The sequence below is a fragment of the Lactuca serriola genome, chromosome 6 (assembly GCF_051521515.1).
Source record: "Lactuca serriola cultivar US96UC23 chromosome 6, Lser_US96UC23_V15, whole genome shotgun sequence".
NCBI lineage: Eukaryota > Viridiplantae > Streptophyta > Magnoliopsida > Asterales > Asteraceae > Lactuca > Lactuca serriola.
The window spans coordinates 2,639,453-2,652,391 of record NC_136413.1 but is presented as its reverse complement, the minus strand read 5'-3'; positions in this window follow the sequence as shown (position 1 = coordinate 2,652,391).

Here is a 12,939-nt window from a genome sequence, read left to right as displayed (position 1 = left end):
GTTGTTCTTATGCTTTTATATTATAACTAGACGAATACCAACGCGTTGTACGGAGCAGGTTAAAATATATTATTAGAATATTGAAAAATATATATTTTATAATGGTTATGTTACTGACCTTAACTTTGACATAATATTTTTACACTAACATATATATATATATATATATATATATATATATATATATATATATATATATATATATATATATATATATATATATAATGTCAACTATTTTGAACAATAATATTTATTGAAATCAACCTACCTTCCTCATTTATAAAATTAAATATAATTATCTATTTAGTATTATTTTTAACAATTGTTATAATTGATTAATTTATATTTTTACGTATGCAATTATTTTCTAATTTTATTAATGATTTTTATTTAAAATACAATTATTTCTAGCTAAAGTTATGTAATTTATAATTTGATGTAATTATCATTTTAAATTATTGTTCATTAATTTTAAACTACTTATTATTATTAATAAGTTAAAGAATACTTTTAAGAAACACTTAATATTATTATTCAAATATGAAACATATACTAAATAATAAAGTGATAAGATTGACAATTTACATTTCAAAAGAGATTTGCATGGATAATATGGTGTATCCATGATTTTAAATACCGCTTATTATTATACTTAAAATGTTAAACATAAACTTAAATATAAAGTAATAAGATAAACAATTTGCATTTTAAAAAAGACTTACATGGATAATATGACATATCCATGAATTTTATTAATTATTGCTTTGAAGCAACACAAACATACATATATATATATATATATATATATATATATATATATATATACAATATTTAATTAAATCTTAACTATATCACATTTCATTACATATGATCGATAACTTGAATCTAATCTAATTCACATTAAAATTTCAACCACAACATACAATGATTGTCTTAAAAGAATACTTAAACCAAGAAAAAAAAAGAATTAATATATAACAAACTAACAAATTAAAAACTTTAACATAATAACATATCTCGAAAAATGGTCCAAAGCTCTCAAACCAACACAAAAACCTTTAAACTTATTTTCTTTAATTTTGTATGTGATTGGTATTTGTGAGTCTACTCAAAGAGATTGGCCTTTTATAGTAGACTATCCATTAACTATAAAATAATAATTATTACATCTAGTTTATATAAAATTATAATTAATTTTAACAATAGATAAAATAACGCTTATTAAAATCAAATCATTTAATGGTCTCTACTCATATTTTACGTGTGTATAATATTAGTTATATTTGTCAACTATTTTATTTACTACTGTTATGATTTATTAATTTAAAAAAAAATAACGTTGTTTTAATTTCATGATGATGATTATTTAGATTATCAACAACAGTTTGTAATCTAACATGGTTTAATTTCTAAGTTTCTATTATTTTTAACTATTATTATTATAAACTAATTTAAAAACAATTTAATTGAATTTTAGTTATTATAAAATATAGTTTTCAGACACATTTTAGTTAATTCGATTCATAGATTTAGGTTTTTTTATATTTATTATATTTAATTTTTTTCTTTTAACTATGTTAAAAAACTATATATTGAATTTTTTTAAAACATTATTTGACATTTTACTTTAGGTTTTAAATTTTAGAATAAAGTTTTAAGTTTATTTGATATATTAATGTAGATTATTTATTTAACAATATATTGAAGTTAACAAATTTAATATATCATATTGATAAGTCATGAAATCTTCCATTTATGATAATATTTACAACTAAAAGCATATTTAAGTTAATAAATTAAGTATATTATATAGAAATATGAAGAGTTGGAAGTTTCAAATTAATGTGGTGAAAGAATAAATGCTTCATTTATAATATAGTACTAGGCGAATGTCCGCATGTTGAGCAGAAACATCTATATAGTTGAAGTTTTTACAAATATATGTTTTTTTAAATATAACAATAACGTTGTTGTTAAATTTGATATAATAAATACTTATACTAAATTTATATAATATGTTGATTATTTTTAATTATATAATAATATATACATCTATTATAACTGCATAATCTCAATCGTTTGAATGACTTCTACCTACAAGTTACACATGAATAAAATTAAATATAATATATAGTTTAATGTTATTTATAGTTGTTGTTATTATTAATTAATTTTGAAAATTTATTGATGTTTTAATTTCTATCATTATAACTATTTAAAACATTAAACATTGTTTTTTGATTTTAAAGGTAACAATATAATCATTTATATAAAGTTATTTTTAATTATTGTTATTGTAAGTTATTTTAAGCTACTTATTTGAAAACTTGTAACGATTATAAAAATATCTTTAGAAAATATTTTATTTAAACTGAGATTACAATTTAGTTTTTTCATTTATCACTTTTAACTATTTACAAAATATTCTTTGATTTTTTAAGTGAAACTAAAACTTATATTTAAGTTGACACTATAATGTTATATTTAAATTAACAATTTAAGTATTTTGTCCAAACTATTCAAAAGTTGTAGTTTTAAACTGATAATGGTTTACATACAACAACATTTTAAATCTAATAAATTATATATAATATGTTAAAAGTTAAAGACATAACTTTATAAGTAGATGTAAATATATTATTTTAAAATTGAAATTTAGTTTATTTTTTTATTACACTTTAAGTTTGATATTTATTTAACCTTATTAACCAACTTATAATCATTATTAGAAAGACACTACAATTTATCACTTTTAACTATTTACAAAATATTTTTTGGGTTGTTTAAGTTAAACTAAAATTTATATTTAAGTTGATCCTGTAATGTTATATTTAAATTAATAATTTAAGTATTTTACATAAATTGTTCCAAAATTGTATCTTTAAAATGATAATGGTTTACATTCAACAATATATTAAAACTAATAAATTAAGTATAATATGTTAAAAGTTAAAAAAACATAACTTTATAAGTAAAAATAAAGATATTATTTTAATATTGAAATTTAGTTTGTATATAATTAAACTTTAGGTTTAATATTTATTTAACCTTATTAACCAACTTATAATTATTATTAGAAAGAAATTGAAAAATCATGAGAGTTTCAAATGAATGTGGTAATAGGAAAAATGCATGGAGTTTCAAATGAATGTGATGAAAGAAAAAATGTTTCCTTTATAATATGATATGATATGATATGATATGATATGATGATTTAGTTTAACATCACAAGACTAAAAGAAGTTTTTATACATGATTTTTAAAAATACTCTAAAAATAACGCTAAACAAACATATTAATTTTGATAAAAATACATATATCAAACCTAAGACATATAATAAACTTCCAACAATTTTTTCACCAATAATTAACCTTAGGTAACGACAATGAATACTTCAATTTATCCATTGTTATATAGTCGTTCCTAATTCTCATTTTATAAAAAGATCCTTTTGCACCCTAAGATGTATCATCTCTGCATCCTTGTTTGGAATCCATTTTTTAGTCATTTTGATAGTCATGTTAGTCTTTTTTATCCATTCTTCATTCTCTTTTATGTCTTTTTATTAATATCAATCTATTATTTAACTTCTTTGCTTTCTGATGCGATAACTTCACGACGTTCAGTGAGAACCCGGGACGACTCTTTTTCTTGTCTTTGTTGTTCTTCAGCTCATTTCGATTCTTCAAAAGTTTCATCATACATATATGGCCCTTCCGAAGAGGGTGCAACAAAAAAGTCGAATTTTGAAAAGTTTCATCGTATATGTCATATTTATACACCTTAGTAATATGCAAATCATAGTTTAAAGGCAACCATTTTCTAGCCACGGTAGGAATTCATAGATGACTGTTTGATATTACTAGTCACTATAGTGATTTGAAAATCATAGTCCAAAGAGAACCATTTCGTAGTGAAAGTTGAAAATGGATACACATAGATGACTATTTGACAAGTCGTACGTAGAGATGCCACTAGATTGGTTAAGTTCTTTTCAAGTCCTTTTTTATATAAATCGATGTTTAATCTATAGGAAATGAACACCTATATTCAGAAATGGTGTCAAATCTACCAACTTCTTCCAAAGTAGTAGCTGCTTCCAATGCTCCACCATAATGGACGACCAACGAGGTGTTGGTTGTAACATGATGTTGGATTAGCGTTCAGGAGGGTGTAACGCTATTGGCTCCCATGCATTCCCTTGTAGGTGATGAATGGACACGCATAACAATTTTGTTTAACCACGAGATGGGAGAAGAACAACACCGACTACAATCATATATTGTTAGTAATGAATGGATCTAAAGGAAAAATTCATATGGTTCAATCGATGGTATCAATCGATATAACATTGTAATGTACTTTAGGAAAAAATGCACGTGCCCATTTTGCAATGGCTATATTGTCAAGCCAGAGAAGTGGATTCCCATTACATGCACTTTGAAAGATTTCCAAACATAAGTAAAATTCATGCACACTATATGCATTGCGTGACTTCTAGAACAAGTTTTCGACAATGGTACTATATCTGATAGAATCTAATATTTTCCAAGCTATATCTTTAGGATAATACCCATGATACGAATATGGGTAGACTCTCCTAAGGGCATAGTATATTTTATCATATTAGTAGCTTATGAAACCAAACCCGGTATTATGACCTAAACATTCTTTTAACCTCCTTATGAACGATGTACAAGATTCCTATGACCTAAACATTCTTTCCCAAACCAAACGCTATGAGTAAGGGTTCATGGTTTTCGTCCAAAACCACCACAAAGTACATTGTTGTCAGATTTTTCCAAATTAATGATACGTAACCCATAACTATTCATGGTATCATGTACCTAAGGAAGCTATGAATCTGCATCTAAATAAAAGATAATTGTATTAGTCACATCAAAAAACTTGAGGAGGTATATTACCTACAAATCTTAATTAATTCAATAAAATAAAGATGACATACCACATAACCTAAAGAAATGAAACAAAATTGAAATCTGTTGGTCATATTTTTCTTGATGGTTGTGAAGGTATTAGGAATTGTTCTTTCAATATTATGAAAGAATATTGGTAGGTCACAAGAGTTTTTTTTTTTGGTAAACTTCGTTATAAGAACTCATTTTCACATGTAATGAAAGTGGATATAAAATACATGTAGCACCTGGTTCTTGGTACGTATTTCTTTCGAAGTACTTTCCGCATTTTGGCCTTGGAATCGGCAAGTTGAAGGACAAACTCGCCGAGTAGAAGCGGGACGGAACACGGGACTTAAGTGATGAACTCGGCGAGTCAGGTCCCGGACTCGGCGAGTAGGTACTGTTCGGACAAAAACCCTAATTCGAGGATTTGCACCCTATTTAAGCAATGATATGATGGCCATATTGTCCCTTATGCTCCCAAAACACTTCTCATTGAAACCCTAGCCGTTTGTGCTTTGTTGAGGCCATTTTTGGTGTTCTTGTGTGGTTGTAAAGCTTGGAAGGAAGGACGGAGCTTGGAACTTGAGTTGGGCCAGTAGATCCAAGGATTTTACTTCATTTTCAGCAGCTTCAAGGTATAATTCCCCTTTCTTGACTCATCTATGTGTTTATTAATATTTAACTTGGGATCTCTTTGGATTGCTAAGTCATGTTTCGAAATTGGAAGTGTTGAGTGGGTTTAGACTTCAGATCTGGACCTTAAGAGGGGTCTCATTGCATAAAGGTGCCAACTTTAGGGCCATGAGAGCCCCATGCACATTGTAGGACACTTTATATGGATTTTTAAGCTAAAAACCCCATGCATGTGCATCAAGTTTGGAACTTTACGTATAAAGTGGACATTAGGAGGCCAGATCTATGGTTTTGGTGCGTTAGATCTCATTTAAATCGACTTTATGGAATTGGTCAAGACTGGACTCGACGAGTCCGTTCTTGGACTCGGCGAGTCCAAGGCAATCTTCTTAAGGATGAAGATGAACTTGACGAGTTGTTCATCAACTCAACGAGTCGAGGACAGAACTTGTTCATTAGATAAAGGTGAACTCGACGAGTTGTTCATCAACTCGACGAGTCGGATGAGTTTTCATGTAATGTTCATATAGGAGAAGAACTCGTCGAGTTGACGGCCCAACTCGACGAGTGGGGTCATGGACGAGGACGAGTAAAGGGTGAGGGACTCGGCGGGTTGACGGCCCAACTCAGCGAGTCGGGTCAACTTAAAATTGACTTTGACTTGGACTTGATTGGGGGTAGAATAGTCATTTTACCCTAAGAGTAGATGTCAGTTCTGACTAAGTGTTTTGTGGGAATTATAGCCGGAGGATTTTCGGAGCAGCAGTCAGAGGATTCCCGCACAGATCAACAGCTACTACAAGGTGAGTTACCTTCCAGTAGCAGTGGGTCTACGACCACAATGCTGGCCCACCAGTAGGAGTTGTATGTTAGATGATTGTCTTTGTGATATCATCTAGGTTTGCTACTACCTGATATGTGATATGCTGGCATGATATGTTACATGAGATAGTAGTAGAGTTCAGTTGCTAGGACCGAAGGGTAGGTTAGACACCCCAGATATGTCTGACAGTACGTGATGATATGTTTATATATTGGCATGATATGTTATATGTGATAGTGGTAGTAGGAGGGGGATAGTCCCCAAGTTCGGTTGTTAGGACCGAAGGGTAGTTCAGACACCCCAGATATGTCTGATAGTATGTTTATGTTATGATATATGTGATAGTAACAGTAAGGGGTGGGATAGTCCCCGAGGGTCGGTTGTTAGGACCGACGGGTAGGTCAGCACCCCATAATGGCTTGACATGGGTAGGTTAGCACCCCATAATGGCTTGACATGGATAGGACGGCACCCTAGAATGGCCACATGGGTAGGTCGGCACCCCAGAATGGCCGTACGGGTAGGTCGGCACCCCAAAATGGTTGTACTGGGTAGGTCAGGCACCCCAGAATTGCCTGGAAGTATGTATGTTGTGTGATTGTGTGATATGTGGTACGATGGGGGAACTCACTAAGCTTCGTGCTTACAGTTTACAGTTTTGGTTTCAGCTACCTCTTCAGCAAAGGGGAAGGAGTTGGCACGGTAGCGGCACATCATACACATACTCTTTGTTTTCTGCACTATGAGTTATTTTGGGATTTGTACTCTGACATTATTATGTTTTTACAATTCGGTTTTCAGATACGAGGCATGTTTTTATTAAATGATATGATCGGATGATATTTCGTTACAAATGTTTTGCAAATCACTTCATCAAAAATGAAATTTTTGGACGTGAAAATTGGGTCGTTACAATACATAGGAACCCGATTACAATATACAATAGTTGGTAATAAAATTGGATTAATTCATAGTCAAACTTGATGATTTCATAGTCATACCATAAACAAAGTTTAATGATTGACAAGACAAGGCATTGTACTTGTCAACATTTTATAGTTCAACATGAAGAATTTATACTCAAACATGACGATTTCATAGTCAAACCATAAACACACTTTACTAATTGACAAGACAAGGCATTGTATTTTTCTACACTTCATAGTTCAACATGAATAATTCATAGTCAAACCTGATGATTTCATAGTCAAACCATAAAACGAACTTTACTTATTGACAAGACAAGGCATTGTACTTTTCTGCACTTCATTTTTCAACATGAAGAATTCATAGTCAAACTTGATGATTTCCTAGTCAAACCATAAACAAACTTTACTTATTGAAAATACAAGGCATTGTAATTTTTTGCACTTATTCAACATGAGGAAGTTATAGTTAAAACAGATGATTTCATAGTCAAACCATAAAAAACTTTACTTATTGACATGCCAAGGCATTTTACTTTTCCGTATTTACATTTGGTATAAATTTGTAATACTCAATCAAAACTATCTCCTAGAGCTTGACAAATAAAAAAGGTTGGAGGCATGATGGTATACCGGCCATCTTCTAACCAATTCTCATTCAAAAGTCTAATCCAAATCATCATATGCTACCAAAGTTTTAGTACATTCATTATAAACGAATAAAAAACATTTACTTGTAAGCATAAATTTATAAATACTTACTATTTCATCTACCCTCCAACCGTAATACTTATGCCCCAACAACAAGCTACAAAAATCTTTATCTAGGATGAATTTATTGAATCCGTGTCGCATGTTATAGCCGTCAAAAAATATCTTTCTAACACAACCTCACCAGCTGGTACATAAGGCTGCAGGCGCAGAACTGTAAATCAGGATCAATAGAGAATACTGTAAGAGGAGGGGGTATACCTAAAACATTTTTAATTTTATTTTAATAATGTTTGACATAAAAAAATTCTTTCCATATTAACTACGACTGTATACCTACGTGTAAGGACTATGAAAAAACTTTGAGGAATACGAAACCTAGGGCTACCGGGGGTGAAGCTTTATTATCATACAAAACCGCTTCATCAAAGTGATTTGTAGTCGGCCCCTCATTTTCAAAATTTCCCTATATATCTAAGACCTACATTTTTACCTTATATTTATTAATAAAATTTATAATATATTATTAACAATTTATATCTTAATAAAACAATTTTAGGATATCACTAACCTTTTATTCATCATTATCAACGGAAACTTGCTTATTTAATCCTTCGTTAAAACAATGATTTGTTTGAAAGGCTACCTGTTCATCAAAATTTATGTGATCCCATAAATCATCCTCATTCACCTCAGTGCCTTGCCGGTTTAAAAACACCATTTCCTCGAGTGCAATTACCCGATTCACTAGATATTCTATACTTGGGTTGCCACTTTGTCTTGCGGACCATCCACTAGAAGATGGACTAGATGATGATTCTTCTTGCCTTCTAAAATGTTTCTGCACTGAGGATGGAACTGGAGTAGGTTCACCGAGCACATACTCCAGATAAGACAAATAATAAGATTTATTTGTCTCCTCTTCACTCGATATCATCTTATGTCTAGGTATACGTTCCTCCTAAAAAACGTTATATATGTGTAACGTTAGTATATACTCCGTCAATATACTTTATTAAATAAATAAATATACAAACCTTTGTAACATCGAAAATCTTGTTCACATCGGCCTATTTCAATTTTTATCGCACTCCAACGCTTCATCTGAGGTGTATCTTTTTTCCTGCGCTACACATAAACACCTCCGTAATGGAAACATCTCGCAAATCCATATTAACAATATTTTACAACCAATTAAGATACTTATTAAATTATACACACACACACACACACACACACACACATATATATATATATATATATGTGTGTGTGTGTGTGTGTGTGTGTGTGTGTATGTGTGTGTGTGTTGAATGGTGTTGTAAATCCAAACACCGGGTATTTGAAAAGTCGTCAAGTAACTACCACATGGAAATCTACAATATAAAAATTTTAATTAGAACAAATTTACTATACCAAAGAATAACAATTATAATTCCATAATTTATACATGTTCCAGTTGTCCAAGTTCTCAGCCAAAAAAAGCAAGTCTTGGTGTACACGATTATTACTTTCTTTCCCCCAAAAACCCTTGACACAAAACATATATCATACATGCTCTCACAACATCATCGTTGTTAGAAACTAAGAAAGTATTTTTTAATATGAAACTTTTCAAATCAGGTACTGTCACCAGACTATTTGTTTTTTTTGAAAGAGATGTTCCCGCAATAAACAAATTTTTTTACTAATTTTTTTTAAAACAAATTTTTTCCTATTTGATTTTGGATACACGCCAAATTAAATTTGATGATCAGAGAAACTCTTCCGGGCCATAAACCATTTATGTATCTCCGAATTTAAAATGCAACAAATTTATGTCATCTAGAGATAATACTACGTCTGTCCATACCCGATAAAGAAACATTTTGTGGAATGGCAAGTCATCCCCTTGTAATGAAGGGACGTCCAACAAAAAAACCAAAAATTGTCATGCTAAATGCTTCACGTCCGGTACCCGTTAAATGTTCATAGAATTCCTATATATTACACCCCCGATCCGTTCAGATTAACCACAGCTTTAACATCATGACACTTTTTTGTGAATTTTGTAAAATGTTAAAAGTGTATATTTTTTTTGAATAACACATTAAATACATCAGAAATCATGTTTACACTATAAGTTTTTTTTTCTAGTTTTTCAGAATACTTGCATCAAAAATAAAGTACACATACCATCATATTTACAACATACTAACATGAGAAACCAACTAGGAAATCATAAATCAATTTCATAGCAATAAAATACTTTGAAATGCAAAGGTACAACTTGAAGATGCATTAAAAATCAAATTTATAACATCAATCATATTTATATCGGAATTGTCTAACATATTTACATAATACATGCACTTGCATGAAAAATTAATTGGCTACAAATATAAATTATGAAAATCGAATATACAACCTCACAAATGCAAATGTACAACTTGATGATGCATCAGAAATCAGTTTTATAACACAAATCGTATTATTATCATATTACTGTAACATATTTGGATAACACTAGCATCACAAATTAGTTTACTACCAATATAATGTATGAAAACCAAATATAAAACCTCACAAATGCAAAGACACAACTTCAAAATGCATCACAAATTAGTTTTATAACACATATCATACTATTATCCCATTTCTATATGATATTTATGTAACACTAGCATCAATAATCAGTTTACTACCAATATAATGTATGAAAACCAAATATACAACCTCATAATGCATGATTTTACACATCATGTACTTGTACAATCATAGATCTGCAATATACTAACAATACCTAGTATAAAATAATCTCAAAACCGCAAGGCTACATATGAAATGCTCTAAATATCAAATATAACTCATAAATCTACGAAAATTGGTGGCCAACACCTTCGATTTAGGTTTTTTTTTTCTATTTTTTTGGATAATTCATAAACAAACATACCCTAAACATGATAAATGATGATTAAAACACAAAATCAATAAGATCTTACCATGTTTTTGGGAGAGTACATACGATCGTCCATAGCTCCTTCTTAAAGAGTTTTCCCAAACAAAAATCAAGAAAAATGAGTATTCCAAAAAAATGAAGGTATTAATACCCTGAAAAAGTGAAAATCACAGATGGTCATAGATGGATAGGTCCATCTGCGAACATATAACTCGCCAATGCATGCACCTGCATTAACCGCTTGTATGTTTGCAGATCAACTCCCATGTTCGTAGATGACCCTAATCCATCTGTGAATTTGTGGCTAAATTTGTAATTTGTTTTTGTTTTTTTTTGTTATTTTCCGCAAAGTAATTAATGAAATTGGTTATTTTTGTAATTTTCTCTAAGATAAATCACAATATTAAACTTGTAACTTAATTAATCGACACATAAGCATTAAGGAACTTATACTTTAATCATAAGAATTCATTGTAAACTTATAATTTAATCATAAGAATTCAAAACAAGGTGTTATTCGCAAAAGGAGCATCATAAGAAAAAGTAATTCAATTATTGAACTTAGGTTAGAAAAAGTAAATTATATGAGGTATTCTTATAATTATTGAATATAAGAATCCATAAACCCACTTATATTTTCATATTATAAATGTAATTGTACCCCTTAAATAGTTTAAACCTAAATGAGGTATGTGTATCTAATGATCACTGATTCTCATCTGTTCCTACACCAAGACAAAAACCCTTCTTCGATTTTTAAATCAACAAGCTCATATTACTTCCGATGATCAAATCAGAGTCTTAGCATCGTTACAGGGTTTTTAATCCACCATTCTCCAAATGTTAGGTATATTTTATAGTTTTCATTATCGAATGATCTGTATAAAGGATGCACATGTCCTATTATTAAAAAAAGATTACAGATACAGTGTACATGGAATCAGATGAAAGACGATTGATATTGTTATGAAGAAAAAATGGTGGAGATGGCAACCTTGTGGTTGCAATTTTGATTTGAATTGGCAGTCCTCATGGCATATGATAGAAGTGATGAAGGTTGGGTGACATGCACAAAATGTAAAATCAGATTCTTTGGTTTTTGTAGAAGACTGATAGATTTCCCCCTTATGGTTGTCATTTTACTTTAATATTTTCACTTTTGATCGTGAAATCAGAACTGATAGGGTCAATTTCTTTTACGAATGTAATATTTGAAGCAACCATATCAATACAAAAATAAAATAATTGAAAAGTTCAATGCTATATTAGGACAGAGAAAAAAATGAAATAAAAAAACCTCTTTATTTTGACATATATTCAAAGTAGGATGTTATAATTTATACAGGTAAGAATTAACAACAAAGAAATAGAAAAATGGTATTATTTAAAATGTTAAAAGTAAAGAGTAACAAAAAAATTATAAAATATTGTTAAAGAAATATCTAAAGTACAATGGTATAATTAGATGTTAGCAAAAACAGTAAACGAATGGAAAAAATTTACGAAATTGGTCCATATGTAGCTAAAACTTCAAAAATGGTCCTTGGTAAATTAAATTTACATAATGGTAACTTTATAAGCAATTTAACAAAAAAAGGTTTTAAAAACTATCATAAATGGTATACCATGAATGTTAGAGATATGTGAAAAAATTGAAAATGTAAGTTTAATGTTGTTAATTGACATTTTATAGAATTTGCAAAGTGTGATAGAAAATGAAATTGTACATGTTTTCATATATTTACATGTTCAATAGATTTTGAAAGTAGGATGCTATTTAATGCATTTGGAACACTTAAATAATTTCATATCAACCACCATATATAGTTTAATGATATATTTGTATAATAGACGAAAGTAGTCTACTATTTAAGTTGGGATGGAAACATATGAACTCAGTTTTTTGTCATGTTCTCATCTAATTTTTAGCTTGAGACCATGAACATGATTCCCTGGCCTGCCTTTACTTTCTAAAAATGAGGATGTGA